The 20,131-nt window shown below is 42.4% G+C and overlaps 1 pseudogene; it reads left to right on the top strand.

Moving 5' to 3' along the window:
* LOC140015909 (uncharacterized) overlaps nucleotides 1-19,569 on the top strand; it is a 36,152-nt pseudogene extending 16,583 nt beyond the window's left edge.
* The last annotated feature ends 562 nt before the right edge of the window (nucleotides 19,570-20,131 follow it).

Here is a 20,131-nt window from a genome sequence, read left to right as displayed (position 1 = left end):
GTACAGGCTGATTAGAATGGACAACTTTTCTAACATCCTTAGCCTTAATGATCATGTTTTGCTTCCTAGTGGGAGGTGCAGTAGGTGATTTGTCATATGCAACACTAAATGTGCTCACTTGACCCTTGGTTGATGGCTCACTTGCAGAAGTGGAGCCTTTGCTAGGGTCGACTGCCTTTTGTTTCGTCCTTTGACGGTTTTGTTCACACTCTTTTTGCAACTTAAGTTAGTCCTCATACACTTGTGCAAGTGTGAGGGGTGTGAGGACCTTACGTTTGCCATCATGCAAGAGTGTGTACTTGTTTGCCCTTCCATCGAATGTGATGTGTTTGTCAAATTGCCAGGGCCTCCCCAAGATGACATGGGTAGCATGCACGGGCACGACGTCACAAACAACTTCATCGGTGTAAGTGCCAATGGAAAAGGGAATGCATACCTGTTGGAAGACACGTATCTCTCCATCCTCGCTTAGCCATTGGAGGCAATAAGGGTGTGGATGTTTAGTAGTTGGGAGCCCTAGACTCTCAACCATGAGTAAGCTTGCCACGTTCGTGCAGCTCCCACCGTCAATGATAAGGCTACATACCTTGTCTCCCACTTTGCAACGGGTGTAAAATAGGTTCTCTCTTTGCAGTTGCTCGTCCTTCTTAACTCGGGCGGTTAGTACTCGTCGTGCCACCAAGCACCCTACTTCTTCTTGTGTAGGCGAGCAATCTTCCTCAGCAGATCCTTCATCCAGGTAGTCACCTTTGGTCAAGTCGGGTATCTCCATACAGTCGTCATCATCGAGCACGATCTCGCCAGTGTGAGTGATTAGCATGACCCGTTGGTTTGGACATTGAGACTGGATATGTCCAAACCCTTGGCATTTAAAGCATTTGATGTCCCTACTTGATACGAACCAAGAGACACCAGTGCGAACTATTCGAGTTCCCCTAGGACCCGTAACTCGAGCACGAGCTAACAAGATGAGGAAGGAACTCCAAGGACTTGTTCATGAGATACAAGGCCAAGAAATTGTCCCCAAGGTCATTGAGGGGCTTGAGCATGAAGGAATGAAAGTCATCCATGTAGTGCACGCCAAAGAGAACCATGTGTGACCCTTCTCTAGTCACATTTGCTGTTTTAGTTAAGTCATTGTAATAAGGGCTTAATGGTCCATAGCCTTGCTTTATTTACCTAAGCGATGATCTCATAAGGTTATTTACCTAAGCAATGACCTCATAAGGTTGTTTACCTAAGGGATGACCTCATAAGGTTTGGTCAAGCCTACAATTGTTAGTCTTAGTCAAGACCACAACTCTAGACTAGTTCCACATTTAGTTGTTCATCTCTATGTAAGGCTATAAATAGCCCACACTTCCAATGGTTTAGGCATTCAATCAATAAATCAGATTTTGAGAGTTTTCTTGGTTTCTCCAAGGCTTCTTGAATACCTTAGAATTTCTCTAGGTATTCGTGACTTATCAATCTAGAATCGCACTAGGTTGTGGCGTCTTCTACCATTATACCAAGGTTCGTTAACCACGTGCTTAACGGGTTGAGGTCATCCGCTTCAAACTTGGTGTCCTCTTGTCGATCCTGAAGCTAATCTTTTACGGGTTTCGTCACAAGGTTGGCGACGTTCGTATCAGTTGGTAATCAGAGCTAATTAAGAGGTATCACGTTATATCCTTTTTTTTTATTTGCTTTTCGAGTCAAGTTGTCGAAAATTCTGTTTTCGTGTTCTAAGTTGCTATCCACAATTTCCAGATTTGTTACTTCGTGTTCTTGCGTTATTTTCCCAGATTTGTTACGACATAAACTTGTGTCTAGTTGTTGTTAATTGCTGTGGTTAGCCTGGTTTGGTCCAGCCTTTTTTTTTTGTGTCTTATTCTTGATTCCTTGTTTGAGTCTTGTTTCTATCCTGTTATATCCATTCAATTCCAGTCTTTTGTTCTATTTGATCATTCGAGGTTACTGTTCATCCGAAAAAAATCAGTTTGTAGCAAGGGTTTTAGAGTCCTATCTAGTTATTACCTTGTGTTCTTGTTTACATACAAAAAAAAAAAAAAATAGCTGGCTAACCTTACAAAAATTCCTGGAAATCTGTCTTGACCAAAACTTGGGTTTCTTGAAGTTCCTGATTGTTTAAAACCACAATCTTGAAGTTCTTGGAACTTTAGTTGGGATTCTTGAAGCCAACCAAAATCTGTCTTGATCAAATCGTGAAATCTTGGATTGTTTAGGGAGGAAATCATCTTCAATTTTGTGTTTCTTGAATTCTGGGAATTAACATCTTGAATTCTTGAAAGAATCTTGAAGTTTCTGGGTTTTGGGAACCAAATCTTGGTAAACAACAAGGCTGCAAATTTTCAGCTGCCAAAATCCTTGTCTTCACCACAACAATCTTCTTTCTTGACTAAGAACATTTTAGCCACGAAATTTGGCTCTTCTTGGCTGATTAGAAAACAAAAACAAAGGAAGAAGAAGAATATTCAGCCTATTCAAGTCAAATTTCCCAACCTATTCAAGTCAAAATTTCCAACCTGTTCAAGTCAAATTTTCCACCCTTGTTCCCAAAAACAACCAAATCAGTTCCAATCTTGAACTTGACCTTAGAATTTATGGGAACCAGCAAACAGGAAGACTAATCCTTGTTTCCAAAGGATTAAAGAAGAAAAGTCAGCCTTGGGTTTCCAAAACAGTCCTACCACAACACAAATTCATCTTCCATTCGGATTCCATCTTTGCAACCATTGGGGAATTTCTGTCCAATCATTAATTCTGGAAATTTTCGTGCATCATTAGGTTAGTTTTAAGTGTCATTCTGAATCCTCTAAGTGTCCATTTATCTACCAAAACACTGCCCAGAAATGCAGCAACCAGCAGCTCAAAATTCCAGTTTTGGGTAGAGTTTTTGTCTAGGATCCTTAAAATTCAACTTTGAGTCATTCATTGAGTCGTGGTCAGTCCCTTCATCTTTTGTTCTTTTTTCGTTCAAAGTGCTACAATCTTGTGACCCTGGTTGGTAAGTCGATCCACACTAGAAGGAGTTCTAACTTCTTCGAGGAGTTGACCGAGGAGCCTTGAAAATACCTTGGTGAGTTCTTAGAGTGTTCAAACACGAGAGCGAGAGTAAACACGTGAGGAAGTGTGCGAGATAAACTTTGCTTCTTTCCATTATTATTTTTTTTTACCCTACCATGGCTAACGAGGGGGGAGCAAGCTCCCAAGCTTTTGATCTTAAACTTTTCACAGAAGCAATCAAAGGCGAATTGGGACGCATGATGGACCAAAAACTTGAACTGATGCACCAACGCATTGACAGCTTAGAGTTGTCTCATGGAAGCTCCAAAGGCAGCCGTGGAAAGGCTTATGCACATGAGTCTAGCGACTCTAACTCAGACAACAACTATGAGCATAAGCAAAGTAGGTCCAAGCGTGATGCTAGGCCTTCAAATGACCACATTCCGGGCATAAAGATGAAAATTCCGCCTTTCCAAGGACGATCAGACCCTGATGCCTACTTAGAGTGGGAGAAGCGGATTGAACTTGTTTTCGACTGCAATACTTACTCGGAAGAGCAAAAGGTCAAGTTGGCCGTGGTCGAATTCACCGACTACGCCGTTGTGTGGTGGGATCAACTCTCCACTAGTCGAAGGAGGAGTCGTGAACCTACCATACAAACTTGGATAGAGCTAAGACGACTAATGAGGAAGCGTTTCGTACCTAGTCACTACTACCGTGACTTGTACCAAAAGCTTCAAAGCCTCAACCAAGGAGCACGAAGTGTCGAGGACTATCACAAAGAAATGGAAATACTCATGCTACGGGCAGACATCATGGAGGATCGAGAAGCAACAATGGCACGCTTCTTGAACGGACTAAGGCCCGAAATCGCTGACCAAGTAGAGTTACACCACTATGTGGAACTTGGGGATTTGGTGGAAAAGGCCATCAAGATTGAAAGGAGGATTAAGAGGAGGGGTTCGACTCGGAGTTACTCCAACTTTTCACCCTCTTATCTCCGAACTACACCACCAAAGAAAGAGGATAAAGGGCCGAGTAATTCCATCCCTTCAAGACCAAGGCCGGATATGACTAAGTGGGAGTCTACGGCAACACCAAAGACTGCCATTGAGTCGAGCATGGGGCGAAATCGAGATACTAGATGCTTCAAATGCCAAGGCCGAGGGCATATTGCTAGCCAATGCCCGAACCAACGCACTATGATCATCTTACCCAATGGTGAGTTTTTCACCGATGATGAGGATGAGAAGGAGGAGTTGCCATCCCTTGAGGAAGAAGAGGAAGAAGAGGAAGCATTACCCGTCGATGAACGAGTTGGACTCGTTGTCAGACGAGCCTTAGCAACCCAAGTGAAAGCTGCCGACCATGCACAAAGGGAGAACATTTTCTACACCCGTTGCTATATCAAAGGCAAGGTATGTAGTTTGATCATAGATGGAGGTAGTTGTGCTAACGTCGCTAGTGCCTTGATGGTGGAGAAACTAGCACTACCCACTCTACGACATCCAACACCTTATCGTTTGCAATGGTTGAATGATAGTGGGGATGTTCGTGTGACCAAGCAAGTCCAAGTACCTTTCCGAATTGGAAAGTATGAGGACGTGGTGTTATGCGACGTGGTCCCTATGCAAGCATGTCACATACTATTGGGGAGACCATGACAATTCGACAAGGGAGTTACATTCGATGGCATTACCAATAAATACTCCTTCAAGCAAGGCGAGAAGAGGATTGTGCTTGTGCCACTCACTCCTATCCAAGTTCGTGAAGATCAAGAAAGCCTGAACAAGGAGAGCGAGCTTGAGAATGAGAAGAAAAAAATAGAAAAAATCGAGAGCTCAACAGGAAATGATAAGGCCGAGAAAATTGAGAGGAAAAAGACATATAGTGAGCCGGCCAAAATTGAAAAGAGAGAGAAAAGGCAAAGTCTATTGATAAAAGCCAATGTAGTAAGAAAAGCTTTGAGTGTTAATACACCCATCTTTGTACTTTTGTGCAAAGAGGTGTTGGTTGTTACAAGTGATCTTACTAACACTCTACCATCTAGTATTGTCTCTCTTTTGCAGGATTATGAGGATGTCTTTCCCGATGAGATTCCAAATGGACTACCACCAATAAGGGGAATTGAGCATCAAATTGACTTGGTTCCAGGTGCCCCACTTCCTAACAGACCAGCCTACAAAATGGGTCCAGATGAGACAAAGGAGCTCCAACGCCAAATCGAAGAGCTTCTAACAAAGGGATGGGCACGAGAAAGCTTGAGCCCATGTGCGGTTCCCGTCATCTTGGTGCCTAAAAAGGATGGAAGTTGGCGAATGTGCACTGACTGTAGGGCCGTTAATGCAATAACGGTAAAATATCGTCACCCTATTCCTAGACTTGATGATATGTTAGATGAGCTATATGGTGCTGTGATTTTCACTAAAATTGATCTAAAAAGCGGTTATCATCAAATTAGGATGAAAGAGGGGGATGAATGGAAAACGGCCTTTAAAACCAAACATGGCTTGTACGAGTGGTTAGTTATGCCATTTGGACTAACTAATGCACCTAGTACGTTCATGAGGTTGATGAACCACGTACTTCGTCCATTCCTTGGAAAATTTGTAGTTGTATATTTTGACGATATCCTGATTTATAGTAGGAGCTTAGATGAGCATGTTGAACATGTGAAGCTTGTTCTTGATGTACTTCGAAGGGAAAAGCTCTATGCTAACCTTAAGAAGTGCTCCTTTTGTACTGATCAACTTGTCTTCCTAGGCTTTGTTGTGAGTAAACAGGGAATCAAAGTGGACGAGGAGAAGGTTAAAGCAATTCGAGAATGGCCTACTCCAAGCACGGTGGGTGAGGTACGTAGCTTCCATGGTCTTGCTAGTTTTTATAGACGATTTGTTAAAGATTTTAGTACCATTGCTGCACCTCTAACTGCTGTAATTAAGAAAAATGAGCCATTTGTGTGGAGAGATGCTCAAGTACGTGCTTTCCAAATGCTTAAACATCAACTCACACATGCACCACTACTTGCATTACCATGCTTTGACAAGATGTTTGAAATAGAGTGTGATGCATCTGGGGTGGGTATTGGAGCTGTCCTAATGCAAGAGGGCAAACCAATTGCATACTTTAGTGAAAAACTCAATGGGGCAGCTTTGAACTATTCCACTTATGATAAGGAGTTGTACTCCTTAATCCGTGCTTTAGAAACTTGGCAACATTACTTGAGACCAAGGGAATTTGTCATACACACTGACCATGAGTCGCTTAAGCACATTAAGTCACAACACAAGTTGAATAAGCGTCATGTTAGGTGGATTGCATTTATTGAAACCTTCCCTTATGTGATTAAGTACAAAGTGGGGAAAACTAATGTTGTTGCTGATGCATTATCACGTCGGTACTCTTTGCTCACTCAACTTGATGCAAGGTTGTTAGGATTTGAATTAGTCAAAGAGTTATACACCAATGACCCAGATTTCTCAGGTATTTATGACTCTTGTGGTTCAGCAACTCAAGGTAAATTCTACATCCTTGATGGATTTCTTTTCTACCTCAATCGACTATGTATACCTAACTGCTCTATTCGCTCTTTACTTGTTAGGGAAGCACACGGAGGTGGCTTGATGGGACACTTTGGCGTAGCTAAAACCTTAGCTATCCTTCAAGAGCACTTCCATTGGCCAAGGATGAAACGAGATGTGGAGCGAATGGTGGCTAAATGCATTACTTGCCACAAAGCTAAGTCTAAACTTCAACCCTATGGCCTTTATAGTCCTTTACCTGTACCTAAGGAACCTTGGACCGACATTTCCATGGATTTTGTTTTAGGGTTGCCTAGGTCAAAGAGGGGAAATGATAGCATCTTTGTTATTGTTGACAGATTTTCAAAAATGGCACATTTTATACCATGTCACAAAACAGATGATGCATCGCACATTGCTGATTTGTTTTTCAAAGAAATCATTAGATTGCATGGCATGCCTAGGACAATTGTCTCTGATAGGGATGTCAAATTTTTGAGTTACTTTTGGAAAACTTTGTGGGGAAAATTGGGTACCAAATTGCTATTTTCTACTACTAGTCACCCACAAACTGATGGCCAAACTGAGGTTGTCAATCGTACACTATCTACACTCTTGCGTGCCATCATTAGAAAAAACATTAGAACCTGGGAAGAGTGTTTACCCCATGTTGAGTTTGCATACAATCGCACGGTGCATAGTTCTACTCATTTTTCACCATTTGAAATAGTCTATGGTTTTAATCCTTTAACACCACTAGACTTATCACCTTTACCTTCTTCTGAGCACATTAACATGGATGGTGCTAAACGAGCAGATTTTGTCAAGAAATTACACGAGCAGGTACGCCTAAACATTGAGCGAAGGATGGACCAAGTTGCTCAACGGGTTAACAAGGGACGCCAACGCGTTGTGTTTGAACCTGGTGACTGGGTGTGGTTACATCTACGCAAGGAAAGGTTCCCAGTCCAAAGGCGCAATAAATTACTTCCCCGAGGAGATGGGCCGTTCCAAGTCATCAAGCGCATCAATGACAATGCTTACAAACTGGACCTACCCGGTGAGTACAATGTGAGCGCTACATTCAATGTCTCTGATCTATCTCCTTTTCTTGCAGACGATGAAGCTGATTTGAGGACAAATCCTTTTGAAGAGGAGGGGGATGATACGAACCAAGAGACACCAGTGCGAACTATTCGAGTTCCCCTAGGACCCGTAACTCGAGCACGAGCTAACAAGATGAGGAAGGAACTCCAAGGACTTGTTCATGAGATACAAGGCCAAGAAATTGTCCCCAAGGTCATTGAGGGGCTTGAGCATGAAGGAATGAAAGTCATCCATGTAGTGCACGCCAAAGAGAACCATGTGTGACCCTTCTCTAGTCACATTTGCTGTTTTAGTTAAGTCATTGTAATAAGGGCTTAATGGTCCATAGCCTTGCTTTATTTACCTAAGCGATGATCTCATAAGGTTATTTACCTAAGCAATGACCTCATAAGGTTGTTTACCTAAGGGATGACCTCATAAGGTTTGGTCAAGCCTAGTCTTAATTGTTAGTCTTAGTCAAGACCACAACTCTAGACTAGTTCCACATTTAGTTGTTCATCTCTATGTAAGGCTATAAATAGCCCACACTTCCAATGGTTTAGGCATTCAATCAATAAATCAGATTTTGAGAGTTTTCTTGGTTTCTCCAAGGCTTCTTGAATACCTTAGAATTTCTCTAGGTGTTCGTGACTTATCAATCTAGAATCGCACTAGGTTGTGGCGTCTTCTACCATTATACCAAGGTTCGTTAACCACGTGATTAACGGGTTGAGGTCATCCGCTTCAAACTTGGTGTCCTCTTGTCGATCCTGAAGCTAATCTTTTACGGGTTTCGTCACAAGGTTGGCGACGTTCGTATCAGTTGGTAATCAGAGCTAATTAAGAGGTATCACGTTATATCCTTTTTTTTTATTTGCTTTTCGAGTCAAGTTGTCGAAAATTCTGTTTTCGTGTTCTAAGTTGCTATCCGCAATTTCCAGATTTGTTACTTCGTGTTCTTGCGTTATTTTTCCAGATTTGTTACGACATAAACTTGTGTCTAGTTGTTGTTAATTGCTGTGGTTAGCCTGGTTTGGTCCAGCCTTTTTTTTTGTGTCTTATTCTTGATTCCTTGTTTGAGTCTTGTTTCTATCCTGTTATATCCATTCAATTCCAGTCTTTTGTTCTATTTGATCATTCGAGGTTACTGTTCATCCGAAAAAAATCAGTTTGTAGCAAGGGTTTTAGAGTCCTATCTAGTTATTACCTTGTGTTCTTGTTTACATACAAAAAAAAAAAAAAAATAGCTGGCTAACCTTACAAAAATTCCTGGAAATCTGTCTTGACCAAAACTTGGGTTTCTTGAAGTTCCTGATTGTTTAAAACCACAATCTTGAAGTTCTTGGAACTTTAGTTGGGATTCTTGAAGCCAACCAAAATCTGTCTTGATCAAATCGTGAAATCTTGGATTGTTTAGGGAGGAAATCATCTTCAATTTTGTGTTTCTTGAATTCTGGGAATTAACATCTTGAATTCTTGAAAGAATCTTGAAGTTTCTGGGTTTTGGGAACCAAATCTTGGTAAACAACAAGGCTGCAAATTTTCAGCTGCCAAAATCCTTGTCTTCACCACAACAATCTTCTTTCTTGACTAAGAACATTTTAGCCACGAAATTTGGCTCTTCTTGGCTGATTAGAAAACAAAAACAAAGGAAGAAGAAGAATATTCAGCCTATTCAAGTCAAATTTCCCAACCTATTCAAGTCAAATTTTCCAACCTGTTCAAGTCAAATTTTCCACCCTTGTTCCCAAAAACAACCAAATCAGTTCCAATCTTGAACTTGACCTTAGAATTTATGGGAACCAGCAAATAGGAAGACTAATCCTTGTTTCCAAAGGATTAAAGAAGAAAAGTCAGCCTTGGGTTTCCAAAACAGTCCTACCACAACACAAATTCATCTTCCATTCGGATTCCATCTTTGCAACCATTGGGGAATTTCTGTCCAATCATTAATTCTGGAAATTTTCGTGCATCATTAGGTTAGTTTTAAGTGTCATTCTGAATCCTCTAAGTGTCCATTTATCTACCAAAACACTGCCCAGAAATGCAGCAACCAGCAGCTCAAAATTCCAGTTTTGGGTAGAGTTTTTGTCTAGGATCCTTAAAATTCAACTTTGAGTCATTCATTGAGTCGTGGTCAGTCCCTTCATCTTTTGTTCTTTTTTCGTTCAAAGTGCTACAATCTTGTGACCCTGGTTGGTAAGTCGATCCACACTAGAAGGAGTTCTAACTTCTTCGAGGAGTTGACCGAGGAGCCTTGAAAATACCTTGGTGAGTTCTTAGAGTGTTCAAACACGAGAGCGAGAGTAAACACGTGAGGAAGTGTGCGAGATAAACTTTGCTTCTTTCCATTATTATTTTTTTTTACCCTACCATGGCTAACGAGGGGGGAGCAAGCTCCCAAGCTTTTGATCTTAAACTTTTCACAGAAGCAATCAAAGGCGAATTGGGACGCATGATGGACCAAAAACTTGAACTGATGCACCAACGCATTGACAGCTTAGAGTTGTCTCATGGAAGCTCCAAAGGCAGCCGTGGAAAGGCTTATGCACATGAGTCTAGCGACTCTAACTCAGACAACAACTATGAGCATAAGCAAAGTAGGTCCAAGCGTGATGCTAGGCCTTCAAATGACCACATTCCGGGCATAAAGATGAAAATTCCGCCTTTCCAAGGACGATCAGACCCTGATGCCTACTTAGAGTGGGAGAAGCGGATTGAACTTGTTTTCGACTGCAATACTTACTCGGAAGAGCAAAAGGTCAAGTTGGCCGTGGTCGAATTCACCGACTACGCCGTTGTGTGGTGGGATCAACTCTCCACTAGTCGAAGGAGGAGTCGTGAACCTACCATACAAACTTGGACAGAGCTAAGACGACTAATGAGGAAGCGTTTCGTACCTAGTCACTACTACCGTGACTTGTACCAAAAGCTTCAAAGCCTCAACCAAGGAGCACGAAGTGTCGAGGACTATCACAAAGAAATGGAAATACTCATGCTACGGGCAGACATCATGGAGGATCGAGAAGCAACAATGGCACGCTTCTTGAACGGACTAAGGCCCGAAATCGCTGACCAAGTAGAGTTACACCACTATGTGGAACTTGGGGATTTGGTGGAAAAGGCCATCAAGATTGAAAGGAGGATTAAGAGGAGGGGTTCGACTCGGAGTTACTCCAACTTTTCACCCTCTTATCTCCGAACTACACCACCAAAGAAAGAGGATAAAGGGCCGAGTAATTCCATCCCTTCAAGACCAAGGCCGGATATGACTAAGTGGGAGTCTACGGCAACACCAAAGACTGCCATTGAGTCGAGCATGGGGCGAAATCGAGATACTAGATGCTTCAAATGCCAAGGCCGAGGGCATATTGCTAGCCAATGCCCGAACCAACGCACTATGATCATCTTACCCAATGGTGAGTTTTTCACCGATGATGAGGATGAGAAGGAGGAGTTGCCATCCCTTGAGGAAGAAGAGGAAGAAGAGGAAGCATTACCCGTCGATGAACGAGTTGGACTCGTTGTCAGACGAGCCTTAGCAACCCAAGTGAAAGCTGCCGACCATGCACAAAGGGAGAACATTTTCTACACCCGTTGCTATATCAAAGGCAAGGTATGTAGTTTGATCATAGATGGAGGTAGTTGTGCTAACGTCGCTAGTGCCTTGATGGTGGAGAAACTAGCACTACCCACTCTACGACATCCAACACCTTATCGTTTGCAATGGTTGAATGATAGTGGGGATGTTCGTGTGACCAAGCAAGTCCAAGTACCTTTCCGAATTGGAAAGTATGAGGACGTGGTGTTATGCGACGTGGTCCCTATGCAAGCATGTCACATACTATTGGGGAGACCATGACAATTCGACAAGGGAGTTACATTCGATGGCATTACCAATAAATACTCCTTCAAGCAAGGCGAGAAGAGGATTGTGCTTGTGCCACTCACTCCTATCCAAGTTCGTGAAGATCAAGAAAGCCTGAACAAGGAGAGCGAGCTTGAGAATGAGAAGAAAAAAATAGAAAAAATCGAGAGCTCAACAGGAAATGATAAGGCCGAGAAAATTGAGAGGAAAAAGACATATAGTGAGCCGGCCAAAATTGAAAAGAGAGAGAAAAGGCAAAGTCTATTGATAAAAGCCAATGTAGTAAGAAAAGCTTTGAGTGTTAATACACCCATCTTTGTACTTTTGTGCAAAGAGGTGTTGGTTGTTACAAGTGATCTTACTAACACTCTACCATCTAGTATTGTCTCTCTTTTGCAGGATTATGAGGATGTCTTTCCCGATGAGATTCCAAATGGACTACCACCAATAAGGGGAATTGAGCATCAAATTGACTTGGTTCCAGGTGCCCCACTTCCTAACAGACCAGCCTACAAAATGGGTCCAGATGAGACAAAGGAGCTCCAACGCCAAATCGAAGAGCTTCTAACAAAGGGATGGGCACGAGAAAGCTTGAGCCCATGTGCGGTTCCCGTCATCTTGGTGCCTAAAAAGGATGGAAGTTGGCGAATGTGCACTGACTGTAGGGCCGTTAATGCAATAACGGTAAAATATCGTCACCCTATTCCTAGACTTGATGATATGTTAGATGAGCTATATGGTGCTGTGATTTTCACTAAAATTGATCTAAAAAGCGGTTATCATCAAATTAGGATGAAAGAGGGGGATGAATGGAAAACGGCCTTTAAAACCAAACATGGCTTGTACGAGTGGTTAGTTATGCCATTTGGACTAACTAATGCACCTAGGACGTTCATGAGGTTGATGAACCACGTACTTCGTCCATTCCTTGGAAAATTTGTAGTTGTATATTTTGACGATATCCTGATTTATAGTAGGAGCTTAGATGAGCATGTTGAACATGTGAAGCTTGTTCTTGATGTACTTCGAAGGGAAAAGCTCTATGCTAACCTTAAGAAGTGCTCCTTTTGTACTGATCAACTTGTCTTCCTAGGCTTTGTTGTGAGTAAACAGGGAATCAAAGTGGACGAGGAGAAGGTTAAAGTAATTCAAGAATGGCCTACTCCAAGCACGGTGGGTGAGGTACGTAGCTTCCATGGTCTTGCTAGTTTTTATAGACGATTTGTTAAAGATTTTAGTACCATTGCTGCACCTCTAACTGCTGTAATTAAGAAAAATGAGCCATTTGTGTGGAGAGATGCTCAAGTACGTGCTTTCCAAATGCTTAAACATCAACTCACACATGCACCACTACTTGCATTACCATGCTTTGACAAGATGTTTGAAATAGAGTGTGATGCATCTGGGGTGGGTATTGGAGCTGTCCTAATGCAAGAGGGCAAACCAATTGCATACTTTAGTGAAAAACTCAATGGGGCAGCTTTGAACTATTCCACTTATGATAAGGAGTTGTACTCCTTAATCCGTGCTTTAGAAACTTGGCAACATTACTTGAGACCAAGGGAATTTGTCATACACACTGACCATGAGTCGCTTAAGCACATTAAGTCACAACACAAGTTGAATAAGCGTCATGTTAGGTGGATTGCATTTATTGAAACCTTCCCTTATGTGATTAAGTACAAAGTGGGGAAAACTAATGTTGTTGCTGATGCATTATCACGTCGGTACTCTTTGCTCACTCAACTTGATGCAAGGTTGTTAGGATTTGAATTAGTCAAAGAGTTATACACCAATGACCCAGATTTCTCAGGTATTTATGACTCTTGTGGTTCAGCAACTCAAGGTAAATTCTACATCCTTGATGGATTTCTTTTCTACCTCAATCGACTATGTATACCTAACTGCTCTATTCGCTCTTTACTTGTTAGGGAAGCACACGGAGGTGGCCTGATGGGACACTTTGGCGTAGCTAAAACCTTAGCTATCCTTCAAGAGCACTTCCATTGGCCAAGGATGAAACGAGATGTGGAGCGAATGGTGGCTAAATGCATTACTTGCCACAAAGCTAAGTCTAAACTTCAACCCTTATGGCCTTTATAGTCCTTTACCTGTACCTAAGGAACCTTGGACCGACATTTCCATGGATTTTGTTTTAGGGTTGCCTAGGTCAAAGAGGGGAAATGATAGCATCTTTGTTATTGTTGACAGATCTTCAAAAATGGCACATTTTATACCATGTCACAAAACAGATGATGCATCGCACATTGCTGATTTGTTTTTCAAAGAAATCATTAGATTGCATGGCATGCCTAGGACAATTGTCTCTGATAGGGATGTCAAATTTTTGAGTTACTTTTGGAAAACTTTGTGGGGAAAATTGGGTACCAAATTGCTATTTTCTACTACTAGTCACCCACAAACTGATGGCCAAACTGAGGTTGTCAATCGTACACTATCTACACTCTTGCGTGCCATCATTAGAAAAAACATTAGAACCTGGGAAGAGTGTTTACCCCATGTTGAGTTTGCATACAATCGCACGGTGCATAGTTCTACTCATTTTTCACCATTTGAAATAGTCTATGGTTTTAATCCTTTAACACCACTAGACTTATCACCTTTACCTTCTTCTAAGCACATTAACATGGATGGTGCTAAACGAGCAGATTTTGTCAAGAAATTACACGAGCAGGTACGCCTAAACATTGAGCGAAGGATGGACCAAGTTGCTCAACGGGTTAACAAGGGACGCCAACGCGTTGTGTTTGAACCTGGTGACTGGGTATGGTTACATCTACGCAAGGAAAGGTTCCCAGTCCAAAGGCGCAATAAATTACTTCCCCGAGGAGATGGGCCGTTCCAAGTCATCAAGCGCATCAATGACAATGCTTACAAACTGGACCTACCCGGTGAGTACAATGTGAGCGCTACATTCAATGTCTCTGATCTATCTCCTTTTCTTGCAGACGATGAAGCTGATTTGAGGACAAATCCTTTTGAAGAGGAGGGGGATGATACGAACCAAGAGACACCAGTGCGAACTATTCGAGTTCCCCTAGGACCCGTAACTCGAGCACGAGCTAACAAGATGAGGAAGGAACTCCAAGGACTTGTTCATGAGATACAAGGCCAAGAAATTGTCCCCAAGGTCATTGAGGGGCTTGAGCATGAAGGAATGAAAGTCATCCATGTAGTGCACGCCAAAGAGAACCATGTGTGACCCTTCTCTAGTCACATTTGCTGTTTTAGTTAAGTCATTGTAATAAGGGCTTAATGGTCCATAGCCTTGCTTTATTTACCTAAGCGATGATCTCATAAGGTTATTTACCTAAGCAATGACCTCATAAGGTTGTTTACCTAAGGGATGACCTCATAAGGTTTGGTCAAGCCTACAATTGTTAGTCTTAGTCAAGACCACAACTCTAGACTAGTTCCACATTTAGTTGTTCATCTCTATGTAAGGCTATAAATAGCCCACACTTCCAATGGTTTAGGCATTCAATCAATAAATCAGATTTTGAGAGTTTTCTTGGTTTCTCCAAGGCTTCTTGAATACCTTAGAATTTCTCTAGGTATTCGTGACTTATCAATCTAGAATCGCACTAGGTTGTGGCGTCTTCTACCATTATACCAAGGTTCGTTAACCACGTGCTTAACGGGTTGAGGTCATCCGCTTCAAACTTGGTGTCCTCTTGTCGATCCTGAAGCTAATCTTTTACGGGTTTCGTCACAAGGTTGGCGACGTTCGTATCACTACTCCTAGTCTTAGGAGTCTCATGTGGTGCCTTCGAAGTAGACCTGGATGCATCGGTAACTTTGTTAGGGGTAGAATTGGAATTCTGATTAGAAACATTACCTTGAATTCGGCTTGAGGAGGTTGGTGTGGTCGTATATCCAGTTTCATGGTTCACCCTCTGTGGTTGGTTGCCCTTCCATGAGGTCGAGTTCGAAGATGGAAGGTACGGGCTCCTCGCCTTAGTTTCTTTCCCCTCTCGGCCTTGATAGCGAGTTCAAGAAGGTCATACATGTCCACATAGTGTTGGAGCTCCAAGGCTTCTTGAAGGTCGGGGTTGAGATCTCGAAGAAACCTAGCCATGGTTGCTTCACTATCTTCTTGAAGGTTCGCCCTCATCATGGCCATCTCGATCTCCTTGTAATAGTCCTCCACACTCATGTTGCCTTGAGTGAGGGTTTGCAATTTGGAGTGGAGATTTCGGTTGTAGTAGCTTGGAACGAAGCGCTTACGCATCAATGCCTTGAGCTCTCGCCAAGTTCGGACTCGCGGTTCCCCCATTCTTCTCCTATGGGTCCTCACTTGGTCCTACCAAACTAGGGCGTAGTCGATGAACTCAACGGTGGAAACTTTGACCTTTTGTTCCTCGCTGTAATCGTAGCAGTCGAAGACCATCTCGATGCGGCCTTCCCACTCTAAGTAAGGTTCAGGGTCACTTTTGCCTTTGAATGCGGACACTTGAATTTTAAGCCCCTTTAGTTCGTTTTTAGGTGTGTCCCTTCTAGGCTTCTCGGGTCACTCCTCATCCTCACTAGCGGAGTAGTCTTCGCTATTCACCTCTTTGGTGCCATGGTTACTCCGGTTGTGGGATCTCGAACGAGAACCTCGTGTAAGACTCTTGGATAACTCGTCAAAACGAGTGTGCAAGTCCTCCATTTGTTGCTCACTAATTCGCCTAAGCTCATTTTTCATTGCGGTGAACATCAATGAGTAGTCGATGGTGGGTTGTTGTTGCTCCATGTATCTCTTGATGACCTGCGGAGATTAGTAACAAGACAAAGAAAAGTGCAAGTATATCCTCACTTCACATCCTTAGTGTATCACTCGCTCTCGTGTGTCACTCGTAAGCACTCTTAAGGGACTTACCAACGTCTTTACCTGTTGGAGTAGGTAGTTGAGAAATGTCGCTCAAATCCAACAATTTGCCACCAACTTTTCCCATAAGAGTAACCACGAGATGAGTCACAAAATTGGCGTGGAGATGTCGTAGAAAGGGTAGATTTGGAAGACTTATGGTGGCGGACAGCAAGGTATTAGGCGACAGTGTGAACATGAAGAAAGAAAACCCTAGCTTTTCTAAAGTGTAGGGGTGGTTTCCTAAGGTGGATGAGAGAATATAGAAGAGTTTCCTATAATGGATGAGAGAATGTGGGAGACTTTCCTAAAGTGGATGAGAAAATATAGGGAAGTGTTCAAGAATGGTTGAGAGAATGTAGGAGACTTTCCTAAAGTGGATGAGAAAATATAGGAAAGTGTCCAAGAGTTATCCAAGTGTTTAGTCTCCTAAACTAATTTGGAAAAACAAGTTGGTTTTGGAAAACTTCTTAGAAACCCTCTCTTGTACAACCTTTAGAAGTGCCCAAACTCTTCTCCAAAACAGGTTGGTTTCTTTTCCCCCCTTTAGCCGACAATTTCCAGAAATTTCACCTTCTTAAACCCTTCCACAAGTCGGCTAATCTTCCTATAAAAACCCTCTTAGGTAGCCGTACCTTACCCCCAAAAATTTGGCTCTCTCTACTCCCAAGAAACAAGCAATTCGGCCCTCCCCCCTTCAAGACAGTTTTGGTTCTTGTTCCAAGGCAATGGCTTCCCAAGATAACGTCAGTAATGTCACTCAAGGGTCCCCCAAACGGCTTGCTCAAGAAGCTCCCAAGAAATTTATTCCTGAACCGAGAAAGCCCCGTATGGATGCAAGAACGTACAAGAAACTTTTTATTCAAAGGGAGGTGCAAGTGTTCAAGGCTCAGGATGATCAAGAACCTCAAGAATCGCAAAGGGTGATACAAGTGATCAAGGCTCAAGGTGTTCAAGATTTTCAAGAAGAGGTAGGTCAAAACTTTTGAGTTCTTTTCCTTGATGTAATTTTCTGTTTTTGGGTCTAGAAACAAGATGTAATGGTAGTTGTTTTTGGCAATAAAGAACCGAAGTCCTCTTCTTCCTTGTTCAGCCCTCTTATCCAACCGAATGGCCTCCTTTCTTTCCTTTTTGTTTCGTTTCTGTTTTTTTTTTTTTGACTTAGCACGCAACAACACCTGGCCGAAAGGTTCAAAACCAGATTCCGGTCAGCCTCTAACTTTACTACAACCACCAGCCCCAAAACTCCAAGATCTTATCAAGGGGCTTCAAGATTAATTTCAAGAAACTCAAGAAACCCTAGATTCTTGTAGTTTCCGTCAAGATTCTTAACACCAACAAGTTTGAACCACAAATCAGTTTTGAAAACTAACTAAAACAACTTGGATGACCCACAAACTCTTTGGACAGATTTGACGACAAGAGAAAACCCTAGCCACAAATTGAAAAACCCTAGCCGCAACTTGGAAAACCCTAGCCGCGCTACTAGAACTTCCCTTTGTTTCCTTGTTGAACACGGGCAGGTTGTAGGCAACAAGACACGACTTTGGACATAACACAGTCAGGTTGTTAAGGCAACAAATGATGCATGCATGGACAGATTTGTTCCAAACACGTGACACAGCTGCATATAGAATTTGGAAGCAACGACGTGGTGCGAAACGGCCAGAAATTTGGCACAATGAAAGGAGACTCCATGGTCAGAATACTTGGGAAGGCAACACACAAAGAATACGGGCAGAATTGAACAACAAAGTCACAACTGAATTGACGCAACAAGACACAAAAATTGAGGACAGATTTTCTCTTTTTTTTTTTTTGACAAATGACGCAACAAAGGATATAACTAGACGAATTTTTTTTTTTTTTTGTAACAAGGCAGTGGAATTAACTAATAACTAAGACAAAGCTGCGGATATAATGGAAGATACCTCCACCAAAGCTCTGAAGCCAACTGATACGGTCCTTGATCAACTTGTTTTGAGACACGTAGCACGTTTGCCCAAGGATCTAGCGAGGTTGTCCTACGCTTGGATTGCGGGACCTATGATCAAGCAGACGACACGACTTGATTGTAGGCGGTAGAACGATGACTCCAATGAAGGTGGCTACTCCAAGGGATAGGTCGGATGAACAACCGTGGACAAGACGCAAGATTGCTCAATAACCCTTGCCAAGCAAGTAAAAGGAATCGATACTCTCTTTTAGAGGATGAATCGAAGTAAAGGAAATTTTATTCATAAAACTTGTGTGTTTAATCTTACAAAGCTAGCCTATTTATAGGCTAAAGGTAACAAGAAAACCCTAAAGAAACCCTGAAGAGCAGTCGGCCATCTTGGTGGACAAGATGGGCCGGCCCATGTTCTTCTAAGCAACTAGTCCAACCTAATAAGTATTGAGGACTAAGGCTCTACTCGGCCGTCTCACATGGAGGCCCACTTGATTCTTCATGAGCTTGGATCAAGGTGTACGTTACTTGATTGTCTCTTTCTAAGCCTTCAATATCTCTATGGCTCCATGTTGGTCTTGGACAACTCGAACGAGGGCTTGGAGGGATTCTTTGAAGAGCTTGGCCCGTGCACGTATTACTGGGCCCAATGGAACTCGGACTGGGTCATTGCGTGGGCCCTGATCCATACACACATCAAATATGATTTGCAATTCTTCGTGGAAAGGAATTTGGAAGCTAATAAACGTTGTTCAAGAAAAGGTTTTCTACAAGGTTTCCAAAAACTAACTTGTTTTTCCAAATCAATTAGGAAACTAAGTAGATAGCTTGGATAACTCTTTTGTTTCCACTTGGACACACTCCTACATTTTAGGAATACACTCCTTCGTTTTAGGAAGCTAGGGTTCCATTCTTTCTTGTTCACATTAGCGCCTCTTCCATTGCTGTCCGTCACTTGGAACCTTCCAAAATCGTGTCATATTCCATTCCTTTTGCATTACATTTGTGTTTTGTCTCTTGATTACTCTCGTGGATCAAGTTGGTAACAATTATTGGACTTTGTGCATGCTCCACTACCCAATCCACCAGGTAAAGGGACTTTGGTAAGATCATTAGAGTGCTTTGAGTGAAAAAAAAATACGAGAGTGAGTGATACACTAAGGGAGTGACTTGAGGTTATATTTATATTATTTTTCTTGTTCACTAACCTTTGCAGGATCACAATGAGATATGGAGCAAGATCACCCAACCAATGACTACTCACTGATGTTCACCACCATGAAAAATGAGCTCAGATGAATTAGTGAGCAACAAATTGAGGAATTGCACACTCATTTTGGAGGGACTCTCATTCCAGATTGTACAATAGAAGTAACCATGGCACCAAATGGTCACATAGTGATGAAAATTCGGCCAGTAAGGATGAGGAAAGGGCCGAGAGACCAAAGGAGGGATACACCCAAGAATGAGATCAAAGGACTTTAGATCCAAGTCCCTACATTCCAAGGCAAAAGTTACCCTGAATCTTACTTGGAATGGGAAGGCCGCATCGAGATGGTCTTCAACTGTTATGACTATAGCGAAGAACAAAAGGTGAAGGTTGCTACCGTTGAGTTCACCGACTACGCCTAGTTTGTTGGGACCAAGTAAGGACCCATAGAAGGAGAATGGGAGAACCACAAGTCCGAACTTGGCGAGAACTCAAGCATTGATGCGCAAGAGATTTGTTCCTAGCTACTACAACCGCGATCTCCACTCCAAGCTTCAAACCTTCACTCAAGGCAACATGAGTGTGGAGGACTACTACAAGGAGATCGAGATGGCCATGA

This window comes from Coffea arabica, chromosome 10c, assembly GCF_036785885.1.
Source record: "Coffea arabica cultivar ET-39 chromosome 10c, Coffea Arabica ET-39 HiFi, whole genome shotgun sequence".
Taxonomy (NCBI): domain Eukaryota; kingdom Viridiplantae; phylum Streptophyta; class Magnoliopsida; order Gentianales; family Rubiaceae; genus Coffea; species Coffea arabica.
The sequence above is the reverse complement of the archived record's forward strand: the minus strand, read 5'-3'. Positions and strand labels throughout refer to the sequence as shown.